The sequence below is a fragment of the Zingiber officinale genome, chromosome 9A, assembly GCF_018446385.1.
Source record: "Zingiber officinale cultivar Zhangliang chromosome 9A, Zo_v1.1, whole genome shotgun sequence".
Lineage (NCBI taxonomy): Eukaryota > Viridiplantae > Streptophyta > Magnoliopsida > Zingiberales > Zingiberaceae > Zingiber > Zingiber officinale.
Window position 1 is genome coordinate 123,766,637 of NC_056002.1, and position 17,428 is coordinate 123,784,064.

Here is a 17,428-nt window from a genome sequence, read left to right on the forward strand (position 1 = left end):
AGACCATGTGATTTACTTAAAAATCCCTCTCCCACTTAGTTATTTATTAATGAGGAATTTTAACTATGCTAGCCTACTAAACTTGTAAACTAACATACACACACAGCACAATATAAAAGCAATAAATAGAAAATCTAATTTTCAACTATTATGGCTTTTATCTCTAGTTGTCCTCCGTGTGTTGTCATCCCAAGCTGCTGCCATATTTGGCCATCGCCACCGGGTCTAGCTGTCGCATCCATCTTGCTCCTTGTTCCGCTGCGCCTCTGGTCCTTAGAAGGTTCCACGCTTTGCAAGATTCGATCCGCGACATAAATAGAATTTTACAATTTTGATCCTATATTCCATAAAAGGAATGTACATGTATCTAGATCAAAAATAAAATCCTAATAAAACTAAATACAGCTCCTGCTGTATTTTATAATACAATCATGCACACACATATAAATGCCCTTGACATGTCCAAGGGTCCAATCACACACATAAAACTATAAGCCATAATAGTTGGATCCTGCATCCACAAAGTTAGCACATCCTACTATTATCCTACCTAAATTATGTATGACATGTGCATAATTAAACTAATACCAAATACACAGAGGCAAAACCCTAGCTCTGATACCAATTGTTGGTTGCTACTCGGAAAGCCTAGAGGTTCCACTGTACAAAAATTTTGTACAAAGGTCTGAACCTTTTCCTAGCTACCATGTGTTCTTTTAAATTAAATTTTGGATCGCCTGCGGAACTTAACACGTTTGATCCAAAACTTAATCTATTTGTTCTTTAAGGTTTAGACTTGGATCTCCTGCGGAACTTAACACGTTTGATCCAAATCACCTAAGTTATTAATTCCATTAAATATTAATTTCCATAATTGGTTCCCAGTACTGACGTGGCGAGGCACATGGCCTTCTTGGATATGGGAACAACCACCACCGACTAGACAAAACCTTTTATGGAAAGCTAATATTTAATTTCCTAAAATAACTTTAGGTCAACCAAAAGGAACAATCAAATCACAAGGAAAAGAAAAATAAAAGAACACAATCGAAAACATATTCGAAATACTAGAATCGTAAGCCTCTTGTATTTGGTATTATTTCCATAAATAACTAGCATGATGCGGAAATAGAAATTACTAGTTATACCTTGTAGAAAAACCTCTTGATCTTCTACCGTATTCCTCTTCTAACCTCGGACGTTGTGTGGGCAACGATCTACCGAGATGAGAAACCACCAACCACCTTCTTCTCCTCCAAGCAAGGTTCGGCCACAAAGGAAGAACTTCACCAAAGAAGAAAATCAAAATACTAACCAAGCTCCAAGAGATGCTAGCTTTCTCTCCTTCTTCTTCTTCTTCTCCAAGTAGTATCCGGCCACCACAAGAACTCCAAGAGAGAGATGAGTGTTCGGCCACCACAAGAGGAAGAGAGGGAGAGGTAATGGCGGCCACAACACCAAGGAAAAAGGGAGAGAAAACAATAGAGGTTGTGTCTCATGAAGGCACCCTACCCTTCTTTTATATTCCTTGGCCTAGGCAAATTAGGAAATTTAATTACAATAAAATTTCCTTAATTTTTCTTGACATGAATTAATTGAGAAAAACAAAATTTCCCAATTAACTTGAGATGGCCGGCCACATCATTGGAAACAAAGAGGACAAGTTTTAATCAACAATTAAAACTTCCTAATTTGTTTCGGAAATTTTAAAAATAAAATTTCTCTTTAAAATCTCTTCATGGTTGATAAAAGGAAATTTCTATAATTTTAATTTTATCAACATGTGAATAATTTTAAAGAAAAATAAAACATCTCTCCAATCTACAAATAAGGAAAGAGATCTAATCTCTTTCTTTAATCTTTGTAGATCTTTTACAAGAGAGATATTTTAATTTTAATTCTCTTTAAAATATATCTTCCACATAATAATAAAATTAAAATTAAATTTCTTTTTAATTTTATTTGGCCGACCCTACTAGCTTGGGTTCAAGCTAGGCAATTTTATACCTAGGCCGGCCCTAGCTTGGTTCCCAAGCTAGCTTGGCCGACCCCTTATTGGTGGGTATAGAAGGTGGGTATAAGTGGGTATAGAACTCTATAAATAAGAGGCTACGATAGGGACCGAGAGTAGGAATTGGTTTTGGTCTCCCGATAAAATTAAGCATCCCGTGTTCGCCCCGAACACACAACTTAATTTTATCAATGATAATTCATTCCACTAGAGAACTATCATTGAACTACCGCACCAATCCCAAATTACATTTTTGGGCTCCTTATTATGAGTGTGTTAGTCTCCCTGTGTTTAAGATATCGAATGCCCACTAATTAAGTGAGTTACTGACAACTCATTTAATTAATATCTAAGTCCAAGAGTAGTACCACTCAACCTTATTGTCATGTCGGACTAAGTCCACCTGCAGGGTTTAACATGACAATCTTTATGAGCTCCTCTTGAGGACATTATCAACCTAGTATCTCTAGGACACAGTTTCCTTCTATAATCAACAACACACACTATAAGTAATACTATTTCCCAACTTATCGGGTTTATTGATTCAACGAACTAAATCTCACCCATTGATAAATTAAAGAAATAAATATCAAATATATGTGCTTGTTATTATATTAGGATTAAGAGCACACACTTCCATAATAACTGAGGTCTTTGTTCATTTATAAAGTCAGTATAAAAGAAACGACCTCAAATGGTCCTACTCAATACACTCTGAGTGTACTAGTGTAATTATATAGTCAAGATAAACTAATATCTAATTACACTACGACCTTCTAATGGTTTGTTCCTTTTCCATTTTGGTCGTGAGCTACTGTTTATAATTTATAAGGTATTGATAACATCATCTTCTGTATGTGACACCACATACTATGTTATCTACAATATAAATTAAATGAACAACTACAAACAAATGTAGACATTTGACCAATGTGATTCTTATTTCTAGATAAATGTTTATACCAAAAGCTAGGCTTTTAGTATACACTCTAACAATGTTTATACCAAAAGTTATCAACACAAGGTTTTTAACATTAGATGAGTAATATGTAGGGACCTTTTTTCCAAACAAAGTATTGCAAAATTTTCTTTTCTCAGTCTTACTTAGTGTATAACATGCTGGAGGCAAATAAGTTCTCTTCTCCCCCATATTTGGTCCCAAATCAGCCCTTATATTCATCTCCAAGAGGTCTAGTCTTGCTGCTATTCCATCCTTTATTTTTCCTGGAATGTCAAGTAACGTACCAATGAGACTCTCATAGATATTTTTTTTCAATGTGCATCACATCAAGAACATGTCGAACATGTAGATGTTTCCAATACTTAAGTTCAAAGAATATAGATTTCTTTTTCCAGCATGATTTTTCATCACTCTCCTTTAACTAAAGCTTCCCACTATTTTTTCCCAAATCAATAAAGTGAGCATCATATATTTTCTCTTCATACACAAACTTGGAGGAAGGTTGTAAGTTATCATTATTATTAACCAACAACTATATGCACAACTCATCATACTATGTGGATTGATCCTGTTTGCCGATATGACCAATCTTAGATTTCTTGGCTCGGAGGCAAATTTTGGCCACTTCACATCCACTACTTTCCAAGAGGGTGTATTAGTCGGATGATGCAAGTATGCATCATAAATTCTTTTATCAGCATACAAAGTTAACTCCTTAGATATAACCTTATTCTTAAACCATCTTTGAAATCTTGGAATAGGTGAGAAGTATCAAATGACCATTGTAGAAACTCCTAATTATCATTCATTTTTTACCCAACTTCCACCTTGATATCCCGCATATAGGGCAATTGGTCAAATGCTTATACCCCTTCTGATATAAGATATAGTCATTAGGGCAAGCATGAATTTTCTCATAATCCATCCCTAATACACATAAGTTTTTCTGTGCATCATATAAAGATAAAGGCAAAGCATTATCATCTAGAAGTATTTCCCCTAACAAACTAAGTCAATGAAACTTTTATCACTTCAACTATATTTGACCTTCAAGTTATATAATTTTACAAGTGTAGATAACTTTATAAATTTAGTATATCTAGGATATAAAGGTTTCTCGACATCTTCAAGTATCTTATGGAATTGTTTTGAATTCTCAACATAACTTTCACATGCAACATGTACCATATCTATAGGTTCTTCAGCAAAAGAGTTGTTTTCACCTTGCCCTACTCGATTACTATCATTCTTTGAGTTCCCAATCTTATATCTTTCCCCATTCCAAATTCATGTATGATATGTTAAAACTATACCATTATAACACAAATGTGCCCTTATAGTGGCAACATCTTTTTTCTTTAGATTACCACATCTTGTACATGGGCAAGGTATTGCATTAGCATCCTTAGTGTTTTGTGTTGCAAAGTGTAAGATAGACTCTACCCGAGCTTCATGTTCATGTGATAACCTATTCTTTGACATTCAATCTTTGTTCATTACTCCTATTATTTGTCAGACTTGTGACAAATAATCATTGGCTTCCTCTTGTGATTATTTATCACACCATCCCACTTACCAAACATAACCTTAATGATTAATCGTGTTAGGGATTAATGGTGTGATAAATAATTACAAGGGGAAGCCAATGATTATTTATCACAAGTCCGACCATTAATCCTATTCCACCATTAATCACAGTAGGCGTTGCTTTTGTATTGCATTGTTGCATAAGTCTAGCGTACTCCTATCAAATCAAAATTTCATTTGTATAATCATTGGCTTCCTCTTATGATTATCTATCACATCATTAATCCCATCCCACCTACCAAACATAGCCTTAATGATTACTAACCTAGAAAAAATAATTATATATATATATATATATATATATATATATATATATATATATATATATATATATATATATATTCTATCAATTTATCCATGGTTAAGAGTGGTACTTGGAAGTTATATAGCAACCAATCTAGCCTTGAATCTTATTTTTAATAGTCCCACATTGGAAGCTATAAACCAAATGGTACAAAGAGTAATTATAAAATAGGACATAGTTCAATATAGCAATTCATACCTTTCTCGACCTTTTGACTAAGATCAAGTGTAGTATTTGTTCTTATCAGTTTAATATCTGATATATGGACCATTGGTCCATTATGATATTAAATTAATTTTTAAGTGGGGGAGAGCTCATCACAGTAGCTTGCTACTGGGGTTTAGGTGTCGCTTTTGTATTGCACTATTGCATAAATTTGGCGCACTCCTATCAAATCAAAATTTCAAATATTAATTTGTTGGACTTATAATAAATAATTATCAACTTTTATTTGTGATTATTTATCATACCATTAATCCTATCTCACTTACCAAACATAAGTGATTAATGGTGTGATAAATAATCACAAGGGGAAGCCAATGATTATTTATCACAAGTCCGAAGCTTTTGTATTACACTATTGCATAAGTCTAGTGTACCCTTATCAAATCAAAATTTCATTTGTTAGACTTGTGACAAATAATCATTAACTTCCTCTTGTGATTATTTATCATATCATTAATTCTATCCCACCTACCAAATATAGCCTTAATCATTAATACACTAGAAAAATAATTATATATATACACTACGAATTTATCCATGGTTAAGAATGGTACTTAGAAGTCCAATTCTAGACTTGAATCTTATTTTTAATAGTCCCACATTGGAAGCTATAAACCAAATTGTACAATGAGCAATTATAAAAAAGGACACAGTTCGATATAGTAATTCATACCTTTCTTGGTTGTTTGATTAGAAAAGTATAGTATTTATTCTTATCAATTTAATATTTGATATGGAGATCATTGGCCCATTATGATATTAAATTAATTTTTAAGTGGGGGGAGAGCTCATTAGCTTGCTACTAAAGTTTTCGCGCTTTTGTATTGCAAAACTTTGGCACACCCTATCAAATCAAAATTTTAAATATTAATTTGTTAGACTTGTAATAAATAATTATTAACTTTCCCTTGTGATTATTTATCATACCATTAATTCCTAATACCATTAATCTTATCCCACCTACCAAACATATACTTAATGATTAATGGTGTAGCTTTTGTAGTGCACTGTTGCTTAAGTCTGGCACACCCCTATCAAATCAAAATTTTAAATATTAATTTGTCGGACTTGTGACAAATAATCATTGGCTACCTCTTGTTATTATTTATCAAATCATTAATTCTATTCCACCTATCAAACATAGCCTTATATATATATATATAGGACATAGTTCAATATAGCAATTCATACCTTTCTCAGCGTTTTGGCTAAGATCAAGTGTAGTATCTGTTCTTATCAATTTAATATCTAATATATGGGCCATTGGTCCATTATGATATTAAATTAATTTTTAAGTGGGGGAGAGCTCATCACAGTAGCTTGCTACTGGAGTTTCAGGCATCGCTTTTGTATTGCACTATTGCATAAGTTTGGCGCACCCTATCAAATTAAAATTTCAAATATTAATTTGTCATACTTGTAATAAATAATTATCGACTTTCCCTTGTGATTATTTATCATACCATTAATCCCTAATACCATTAATCATATCCTACCTACCAAACATAGCCTTAATAATTCATGTTGTGTGATGTGGATATTGATTAAGGGCCTAGAAGTAATTAAGGGGGGAAGGAGGGGCATTTTTGTCTTTCTACTATTTAGGACTTTAAGAAAAAGGGAGGCACTGTTCACAAGGGGAGGAGTGTTTTCGGTCCACCTCCACAGACGCCTTCGGCATCACTCGCTACGGCCTCCGCCTGAGCCCACCAGCCTACGCTGGTAGTTACTCCCCTCCTCCTCTTCGCGCCGCCACCGTCGCCCACCCGAGCATGCATACTCATGCAGATGGACGGCCCTGACACCAACTTTGCCGCCTTCCTTCCTCTTCTCCTCTCACGCACACCTCCATCACGAGGATGGGTTCACACTGCCTCTCCGTTCGATGCCGACAACCCCGCAGGTGACTCCTTGCATCGCCTCTTCACGCTGATGCCGCGACGGACACCGCCAACCACAACATCTTCTTCTTCTTCTTCTTCTTCGTCTCTGCACGCCACCTTTGCCTCATTCCCAATTAAGCACGCCGCCGACCACGCCTTCACCTTCCAGCGTTGTCGTCCGCTCCACATTCCCCAGCGAGCAACCTCCGACCGTCGGCATCTCTCCCAACAAGCCACCTCACCGCCTTTGCCGGTTGTCAGACCACGCTTCTCATCACCAGCCCCACCCGTCTTCCTCCTTTTCTTCCTTGAACGCACCATGCCGCTACCGCAGCTAGCGACCACACCGACTCTTCTGTCCACCGTCAACCACTGCTAGCATAACATCGCCATAGTAGTCATCTCCACGTGCCACCTCTGACGGTTGTAGCCACCTATAATATTCACTTTGGACGTAGGTCATTGATCTGGCCGTGTTCCACTTCCGTTGTGTTCCGGCCTTCGTGTTGATTTGGCCTATGTGCTGTGTTCTGACCTTCGCATTGATCTGACTAGCATGTCATGTTTTGGCCTACGTGTCGATGTCCTATTCAGGCCTGCGCACTGATGTCATATTTCGGCTTGTGTGCCAATGTCCTATTTCGGCCTGCGCACCGATGTCGTATCTCGGCCTACATGCTGATGTAATATCCCAGTTGGCGTGGCACGGAGAGGTCCCGGCTTGCATGTCATCTTTTGGATCCAAGTCACACTCGACTAGGTGCCGTCAGATCAAGCTCTTCATCTTGTTCAGAGTCATTTACTCTTCCGGGTCACGATAACTTGAGTAGCGTTCCAACCAGCTCACTGATCCACCCGAGGGCACCCCCTGGGCTAGGGTACATTTTCGTACTCACTCTACATTCATTTTATTATTATACATCTTAGTTTATTACTTATATACTCGCTGGATCTACCTCGAGTATCGGAGTACCAGAGACCGGGGCAACTCGGTTGCTGGTTCCAGGTAGCGTTGACCAGAGGACTTCTGACGACTTGGTCAACACAGAAGGCATCTCAGCATACCCCCTCCGGGACATCGCGATTCAGTCAACATTCCATCCACCTCACCCGGTGGTCCGTATAACTCAGATTCTAGACAGGATCAATTTGACGCCATTTGTGGAAATCTTCTCCACCTGTTCTAGAACGTGAAAATAGACGACGTCGGAAGGTTCTCTGCCATTATCACAGTCCCGAAGGATTTTGACAAATATACTATCTTCTCCCCTCGCTCCATAGGTATTCGAGAGTTGAGGGATTGACTTGGAACTTCAGCTGGTCGACAAGTTAGTTTTTTCATTATATTTTTTCCCCGAGTCCATGGGTATTCGGGAGTCGAGGGACCAAGATAGATCCTCAGCCAGGTGGCACGACTCCTCCATCAGGTACGTTACGGGCTCTACTCCCTTTTTACTATTACAGGATTTGCTATATCTCCCTGATAAGAGAGTAAGATCCTAGTCCTTGGATTAAAAACTAGGGCCCTAGATCTTTGATCGGATATTAGGGGCACAACTCTCCAATTAGACATTAGGGGTAGAGCTCCCTGATCAGACACTAGGGACACAACTTCCCGATCAGTGACTCGCAGTACAACTTCTCGATCAGGATCTAGGGGTCTTGCTCTTTGATTACAAGTTAGGGGTCTTACTCTCCGATCAGGGACTAGAGGCCCAGCTCCTTAATCAGGTGTGTTATAGGCTCTGCACCCTTCACCATGGGGCTCTGCATCCTCTTACTACTATAGGATCTACACACTTCACCATGGGGATCTACATCCTCTTACTGCTATAGGTGTTGCACTCTATTACTACTATATGCTCTGCACCCTCTATCTATAGGGTTTTACATTCTCTTACATCTACAGCTCTGCTTCCTTCACCCACAGTGCTTTGCTTCCTTCTATTGCTATGGACTCGGCTCCCTTATATTGCTATGGGATTCACTCCCTTTGACGGTCAAGGCTCAGATTATTCTCTCCCTAACTCTGTAGATATTTGGGAGTCAAGGGATCAACACTATTTTCCTCCCCAACTTCACGGATATTTTGGAGTCGAGGGATCATGTTAGATCCTCAGCCGGTCGACACTACTTCGCGAACAGGTATGATAAAGGCTCTGCTCCCTCATATCGCTACAAGCTCCACTTCTATGGACTTCAGGACTTCACCTTCTTTGTATGGGGTTGAGCTATCACCATTGGTCTCAAACCGGAGTATCTCCACAGGTCCTAGACAAGAACATCACCAACGGTCTCGGACTAGAGTATCACCAACAACCTCTCGATCGGCAATCCAGATTCTCGCCCCAGTGCGAGTTATAAGCGAGCATGCTCTCGTGACTAACGACCTCTCAGTCGGGCTCCAGACTCTCGGCCTAGTGCGAGTTATAAGCGAGCATGATCTCGCGACCAATGACCTCCCGGACGAATTCTAGACTCTCACCCTAGCATGAGTTATAAGTGAACATACTCTTGCGACCAACGACCTCTTGTTCAGGCTTTAGACTCTCTCCCTAGGGCGAGTTATAAGTGAGCATACTCTTGCGACTAACGACCTCCCGATCAGGCTCCAAACTCTCGCCCAAACATGAGTTATAAGCGAGCATGCTCTCACAACTAATGACCTCCTGGTCAGGCTCCAAACTCTTGCCCTAGAGCGAGTTATAAGCGAGCATGCTCTTGTGACCAACAACCTCCCGGTCGGGCTCTAGACTCTTTCCCTAGCATGAGTTATAAGCGAGCATGCTCTTGCGACCAACGACCTCCCGATCGGGCTCTAGACTCTCACCCCAGCACGAGTTACAAGCAAGAATGCTCTCGCGACTAACGACCTCCCGGTCGGACTTCAGACTCTCGCCCCAGCGCGAGTTATAAGCGAGAATGCTCTCGCGACCAACAACCTCCTGGTCGGGCTCCAGACTCTTGCCCAGTACGAGTTATAATGGAGCAAGCTCTCACGACCAACAACCTCCTGGTCAGGCTCCAGACTCTCGCCCTGGCGCGAATTATAAGTGAGCATGCTCTTGCGACCAACGATCTCCCGATTGGGCTCTAGACTCTCGCCACAGTGCGAGTTATAAGCGAGCATGCTCTCACGACCAACGCCCTCTCGGTCGGGCTCCAGACTCTCACCCCAGTGCGAGTTATAAGCGAGCATGCTCTCACGACCAACGATCTCCTAGTCGGGCTCCAGACTCTCGCCCCAGCGCGAGTTATAAGCGAGCATGCTCTCACGACCAATGACCTCCCAATAGGGCTCTAGACTCTCACCCTAACATGAGTTATAAGCAAGCATGCTCTTGCAACCAACGCCCTCCTGATTGGGCTCCAGACTCTCGCCTCAGTGCTAGTTATAAGCGAGCATGCTCTCGTGACCAACAACCTCCCAGTCGGGCTCCAGACTCTCGCACCAGTGCTAGTTATAAGCGAGCATGCTCTTATGACCAACGACCTCCCAGTCGAGCTCTAGACTCTCGTCCCAGCTCGAGTTATAAGCGAGAATGCTCCCGCGATCAATGACCTCCCGGTCGGGCTCCATACTCTCACCCTAGCATGAGTTATAAGCGAGCATGCTCTCGCGACCAATGACGTCCCGGTCGGGCTCCAGACTTTCACCCAAGCGTGAGTTATAAGCGAGCATGCTCTCGCGACCAACAACCTCCCGGTCGAGCTCTAGACTCTCACCCTAGCGTGAGTTATAAGCGAGCATGCTCTCGTGACCAACAACCTCCCGGTCGGGCTCTAGACTCTCGCCCCAGCACGAGTTATAAGCGAGCATACTCTCGCGACCAACGACCTCCCGGTCGGCCTCCAGACTCTTGTCCCAACGTGAGTTGCAAGCATGCTCTCACAACCAACGACCTCTTGGTCAGGCTCCAGACTCTCGCCCAGACACGAGTTATAAGTGAGCATGCTCTCGTGACCAACGACGTCCTAGTCGGGCTCTAGACTCTCGCCCCGACGCGAGTTATAAGTGAGCATGCTCTCATGACCAATGACCTCTCGGTCAGGCTCCAGATTCTCGCTTCAGTGCGAGTTATAAGCGAGTATGCTCTCATGATCAACGACCTTTCGGTCGGGCTCCAGACTCTTGCCCTAGCGCGAGTTATAAGCGAGCATGCTCTCGCGACCAACGATCTCCCAGTCGGGCTCCAGACTCTCGCCCCAGCATGAGTTATAAGCGAGCATGCTCTCGCGACCAACGACCTCCTGGTCAAGCTCCAAACTCTCGCTCCAGTGCAAGTATAAGTGAGCATGCTCTCATGACTAACAACCTCTTGGTCAGCGTTCCAGACTCTTGCTCCAGTACGAGTTATAAATGAGCATGCTCTCACGACCAACGACCTCCCTGTCAGGCTCTCATGATCTACTACTAGTCGGTAGGGTTACTTTCTAGTCAGGGACTCACTTCACTTGCCACTCTGCCTGACACTCACTGCTTGCTTCATCTGCTACTCTGCCTAGTACTCACTGCTCTCGCCTTACATGTCGCTCTGCTCGGCACCCACTTCTCTCACCTCACTCGTCGCTCTGCCTGGCATTCACCGCTCGCGTCTTACTCGCTGCTTTGCCTGTCACTCATCACTCGCATCTCACTCACCGCTCTGCCCGGTACTCACCATTCTCGCCTCACTTGCCGCTTTGCCCGACACTCATCATTCGTGGCTCACTTGCCGCTTTGCTCGACACTCACCATTCGCGTCTCACTCATTGCTCTGCCGGACACTTGTCGCTTAGTTAGCACTCGCCCCACTCTCCGCTAGGCTCACAAGCTTTGTGCCCTCCGATCTCAAGATCCATGCCCACTCAGCTCATGACTTTCGATCCCGTGCGCCTTTTGATTCCACGAGCTATGCTCCCGCTCAGTTTTCGGGTTCCATACCCACTCGGCTCATAGGTTTTGCTCCTGTTTATTTTCGATTTCACAGACTATGCTCTTGCTTAGTTTTCGGGTTCCACGCCCGCTTGACATCATGCGACATTCTCTCGATTGCCTAGTCAACATCGGGCCAGTCATTTGCTCTACATCTTGTTTGGATTCACTTTGTTACTCGCTTGCCACCCTCTCAGCATTCTCTCTATTATTCAATCGGCATATTTCGATCGCCTGGTCATATTTTACGATCACTCGATCGACACTTTTTGATTGCCCGATCGTGGTTTATTATAGCTCGATCGCTCACTCGGCACCGCTTGCCCATTCTCTTTCCACTCGATCGGTATTGTTTCTGTTACCTGGTCGAAATTTTCTCGGTCGTGCGCTCGGCTTTGCTCGCCCGTCCTCTTTCCACCTGATCAGTATATATCTCTGTTGCCCGGTCAGTCTTATCTCGGTCACTCGTTCAACATTTTTTCGATCACTCGGTCAGCATCTTCGTAGCCACTCAATCAGTATCGTTTGGCCATTTGCTCGGCCGCTCTCTAGTACCACTCGGTCACTCGCCCAGCATTCCCTCAAATGCTTGATCGACATTTCTCTCATTCATCACTCGCGCCTCACTCGCTGCTTGGCTCGATACTTATCGTTTGCATCTCACTCGTCACTTTGCCCTGCATTCGCCGCCTGGTCGGCACTTGTTTTTACTTCTTGCTTGGCATTTGCATAATTGCTTGATGGCCTTGCTCAGCATCACCTAATCATCTGCTTGATATCACCCAGTCTCCCTCGACATTCAACGATCACTTGGCATACTCTTGGCACTATTTCTTATGTCACTCAGCTTGGCACCCCTTTATTTGATCAATCACCCCTTAAGCATCCACTCGATCAATTGCTTAGCATCCGCTCGACATTATTTTTTGTCGCTGGATCAACACTTGTTTTTCAAGTCGCTTTGCCCAACGCTTGTCGTTCGTCACTAATTGCTTGATGTTATACGACATGCCCAGTGATTTGACTCTGCATTCAGGAGCGAATTCGCTTTATAACAGGCTTGGTCTAGTCAATCGTGTTGGTTGCTACTCGGAAAACCTAAAAGTTCCAGTGTACAAAAATTTTGTACAAAGGTCTTAACCTTTTCTTAGCTACCATGTGTTCTTTTAAATTAAACTTGGATCGCCTGCGGAACTTAACACGTTTGATCCAAAGTTTAATCTATTTTTTCTTTTAGGTTTAGACTCGGATCTCCTGCGGAACTTAACACGTTTGATCCAAATCACCTAGGTTATTAATTTCATTAAATATTAGTTTCCAAAATTGGCTCCCAGTACTGACGTGGCGAGGCACATGGCCTTCTTGGATATGGGAACAACCACCACCGACTAGACAAAGTCTTTTAAGGAAAGTTAATATTTAATTTCCTTAAATAATTAACTTTAGGTCAACCAAAAAGAACAATCAAATCACAAGGAAAAGAAAAACAAAGAACATAACATCGAAAACAAATTCGAAATACTAGAATCGCATGCCTCTTGTATTTGGTATTATTTTCAAAAATAACTAGTATGATGCGGAAAAGAAAAAATACTAGTTATACCTTTTAGAAAGACCTCTTGATCTTCTACCGTATTCCTCTTCTAACCTCGGACGTTGTGTGAGCAACGATCTTCCAAGATGAGGACCACCTAGCACCTTCTTCTTCTTCCTTCAAGTTTCGGCCAAGCACAAAAAATCCAAGGATGAAGAACTTCTTTCACCAACTAAGCTCCAAGGGATGCAAGCTTTCTCTCCTTCTTCTTCTTCTTCTCCAAGTAATATCCGGCCACCACAAAAGCTCCAAGGGAGGAAGGGTTTCGGCCACCACAAAGAGGAAGAGAGGGAAAGAGGATGACCGACCACAACACCAAGGAAAAAGAGGGAGAGAACAATAGAGGTTGTGTCTCATGAAGGCACCCCAACCCCCTCTTTTATATTCCTTAGCTTTGGTAAATAAGGAAATTTAATTACAATAAAATTTCCTTAACTTTCCTTGACAACAATTAATTAAGAAAAATTAAATAAAATTTCCTAATCAATAATGTCTTGGCCGGCCACATCAACAAGAGCAAACAAGACAATTTCAATCAACAATTAAAATTCCTTATTTGTCTTCGGAAATTTTAAAAATAAAATTTCCCTTTAAAATCCCTTCATGGTTGATTAAAAAGAAATTTTTATAATTTTAATTTTTCAACATGTGAATAATTTATAAAGAAGAAAAATAAAATATCTTTCCAATCTACAAATAAGGAAAGAGATTTAATCTCTTTCTTTAATCTTTTGTAGATCCTTTTAAAAGAGATATTTTAATTTTAAATCTCTCCAATAAATTATATCTTTCACATAAGAAAAATTTAAAATTTAAATTCTTTTAAATTTAATGGGGGTCGGCCACCTAAGCTTGGGTTCAAGCTAAGGTCGGCCACCCATGAACCAAGGCTTGGCCGACCCTAGCTTGAACCACAAGCTAGCTTGGCCGGCCCCTACATCATGGGTACGAAGGTGGGTATAGGTGGGTATAGTACTCTATAAATAAGAGGCTACGATAGAGACCGAGAGGAGGAATTGATTTTGGTCTCCCGATAAAATTAAGCATCCCGTGTTCGCCCCGAACACACAACTTAATTTTATCAATAATAATTCATTCCACTAGAGAACTATTATTGAACTACCGCACCAATCCCAAATTACATTTTTGGGCTCCTTCTTATTATGAGTGTGTTAGTCTCCCTGTGTTTAAGATGTCAAATGTCCACTAATTAAGTGAGTTACTGACAACTCATTTAATTAATATCTTCATCCAAGAATAGTACCACTCAACCTTATCGTCATGTCGGACTAAGTCCACCTGCAGGGTTTAACATGACAATCTTTATGAGCTCATCTTGGGGACATTATCAACCTAAATTAGTAGGACACAGTTTCCTTCTATAATCAACAACACACACTATAAGTGATATCATTTCCCAACTTATCGGGCTTATTGATTCATCGAACTAAATCTCACCCATTGATAAATTAAAGAAATAAATATCAAATATATGTGCTTGTTATTATATTAGGATTAAGAGCACATACTTCCATAATAACTGAGGTATTTGTTTTTTATAAAGTCAGTATAAAAGAAATGACCTCTAATGGTCCTACTCAATAAACTGTAAGTGTACTAGTGTAATTATATAGTCAAGATAAACTAATTCCTAATTACACTACGACCTTCCAATGATTTGTTCCTTTCCATTTTGGTCGTGAGCTACTGTTTATAATTTATAAGGTACTGATAACATCATCTTCTGTATGTGGCACCACATACTATGTTATCTACAATATAAATTAATTGAACAACTACAACTAAATGTAGACAATTTGACCAAATGTGATTCTTTATTCAAAATAAATGTTTACAAAAGCTTAGGCTTTCAGTATACACTCTAACAATCTCCCACTTATACTAATGACTAAGCTGTCATATCTTCTGCCATACATCTGATTCTCATTCCGTCCACATGCCGATCGAAAGTTTTTGCTGGAAGGGCCTTAGTGAAAGGATCTGCCAGGTTATCTGCTGATGCAATCTTGGCGATGACAACTTCTCCTCGCTTCACGATATCTCGTATCAGGTGGTACTTGCGCTCTATATGTTTACTTGCCTTATGGGCTCGTGGTTCCTTCGAGTTTGCAACTGCACCGCTATTATCACAATAAATTGTGATGATTTTGGGCAAACCAGGAATCACATCTAAGTCCATTAGAAAGTTCCTGAGCCATACTGCTTCTTTAGCTGCCTTAGAGGTTGCTACATACTCTACTTCCATGGTTGAGTCTGAAACACATTTCTGCTTAACACTCCTCCATGCAATGACTCCACCTCCTAAAGTAAACACATAACCTGATGTAGATTTACTGTTGTCCCTATTTGATTAGAAATCTGAATCCGTGTAACCCACAGGGAGCAAATCGTCTGCTTGGTAAACTATCATATAATCTCTAGTCCTTCTCAGGTACTTTAATATATGCTTTACTGCAGTCCAATGTCCTTGTCCAGGGTTACTCTGATATCTGCTAACCATGCCTACGACAAAACAGATATCAGGTCTCGTACATAGCATTGCATGCATTAGGCTTCCTACAGCCGAAGCATAAGGAATTGCTTTCATGTCCTCTATCTCCTTTGATGTCTTCGGAGACATCTCTTTAGATAGAGCTACTCCATGCCTAAAAGGTAAGAATCCTTTCTTGGAATCCTGCATGCTAAAACGAGCAAGGATTGTATCTATATATGAAGCTTGGGACAGACACAACATTCTTTTCTTGCGATCCCTTATAACTTTGATCCCAAGAATGTGTGCACAATCTCCTAAGTCCTTCATATCAAATTGTTTGGACAACCATACTCTTACGTCTGATAATACCTTGACATTGTTGCCAATTAACAAAATATCATCTACGTATAATACCACCACGTTTCCGTTACACTTCTTGTATACACAAGACTCATCCGGACACTGAATAAATCCATATGACTGGATTACTTCATTAAACCGGATGTTCCAAGACCTTGAAGCTTGCTTCAGTCCATAAATGGACCGATTGAGCTTGCACACTAGATGCTCTGTGCCTTTTTCAATAAACCCTTCTGGTTGCTTCATATAGATGTTCTCTTCAAGACTTCCATTAAGGAAAGCTGTCTTGACATCCATTTGCCAAATCTCATAATCCATATGAGCAGCAATGGATAAGAGTATCCGGATAGACTTAAGCATGACTACCGGCGAAAAGGTCTCCTCATAGTCGATTCCCTCTTTCTGAGTGTACCCTTTCGCAACAAGTCTGGCTTTGAAGGTTTCTACCTTCCCGTCTGTCCCTCTTTTCCTTGTGTAGATCCACTTGCATCCAATGACTTTTACACCATCAGGTGGTTCTACAAGCTCCCAGACCTTATTAGAGTACATAGACTCTATTTCAGAATTCATTGCCTTTTGTCAAGATGTTGCATCTATATCTTGGAGTGCTTCGTCATATGTTCGGGGATCAGGTTCATGTTTACCCGGAATCAAGTCCGAAGACTCTCCCAAAAACATGAATCTATCAGGCTGCCTTACAACCCTCCCACTACGACAAGGCACTGTCTGTGGTTGTGTATCATGTGTGACACGTGTTGCAGTCTCTTGTGGTACTTCATCTTGTACTGTTGGTACTGAAGTAGACATGCCCTCTCTAAGTTCTTCTAAAACAACTTTGCTACTGGACTTGTGATTTATTATATAGTCTTCTTCTAAAAACTGGGCATTGGTGCTAACAATGACCTTCTGGTCTTTAGGACTATAAAATAAACCACCTTTCGTTCCTCTGGGATACCCCACAAACACGCGAACTTTTGTACGAGATTCTAACTTATCAGCATCGGGTTTCAGCACATGTGCTAGACTACCCCAAATCCGAATATGTCTTAGACTGGGCTTTCGCCCATTCCACAATTCTGTGGGAGTAGAAGAAA

The 17,428-nt window shown here is 41.1% G+C and overlaps 2 non-coding genes and 1 pseudogene across 2 annotated transcripts; all 3 read left to right on the forward strand.

The window, feature by feature from the left end:
- Positions 1–5,057: 5,057 nt before the first annotated feature.
- On the forward strand, positions 5,058–5,253 carry LOC122022080. The gene has a single exon (XR_006122823.1). It is a non-coding gene; the product is annotated as a U2 spliceosomal RNA (small nuclear RNA).
- A 504-nt stretch (positions 5,254–5,757) lies between these two features.
- On the forward strand, positions 5,758–5,936 carry LOC122022150 (annotated as a pseudogene).
- A 339-nt stretch (positions 5,937–6,275) lies between these two features.
- LOC122022068 lies at positions 6,276–6,472 on the forward strand. The gene has a single exon (XR_006122814.1). It is a non-coding gene; the product is annotated as a U2 spliceosomal RNA (small nuclear RNA).
- Positions 6,473–17,428: the final 10,956 nt, after the last annotated feature.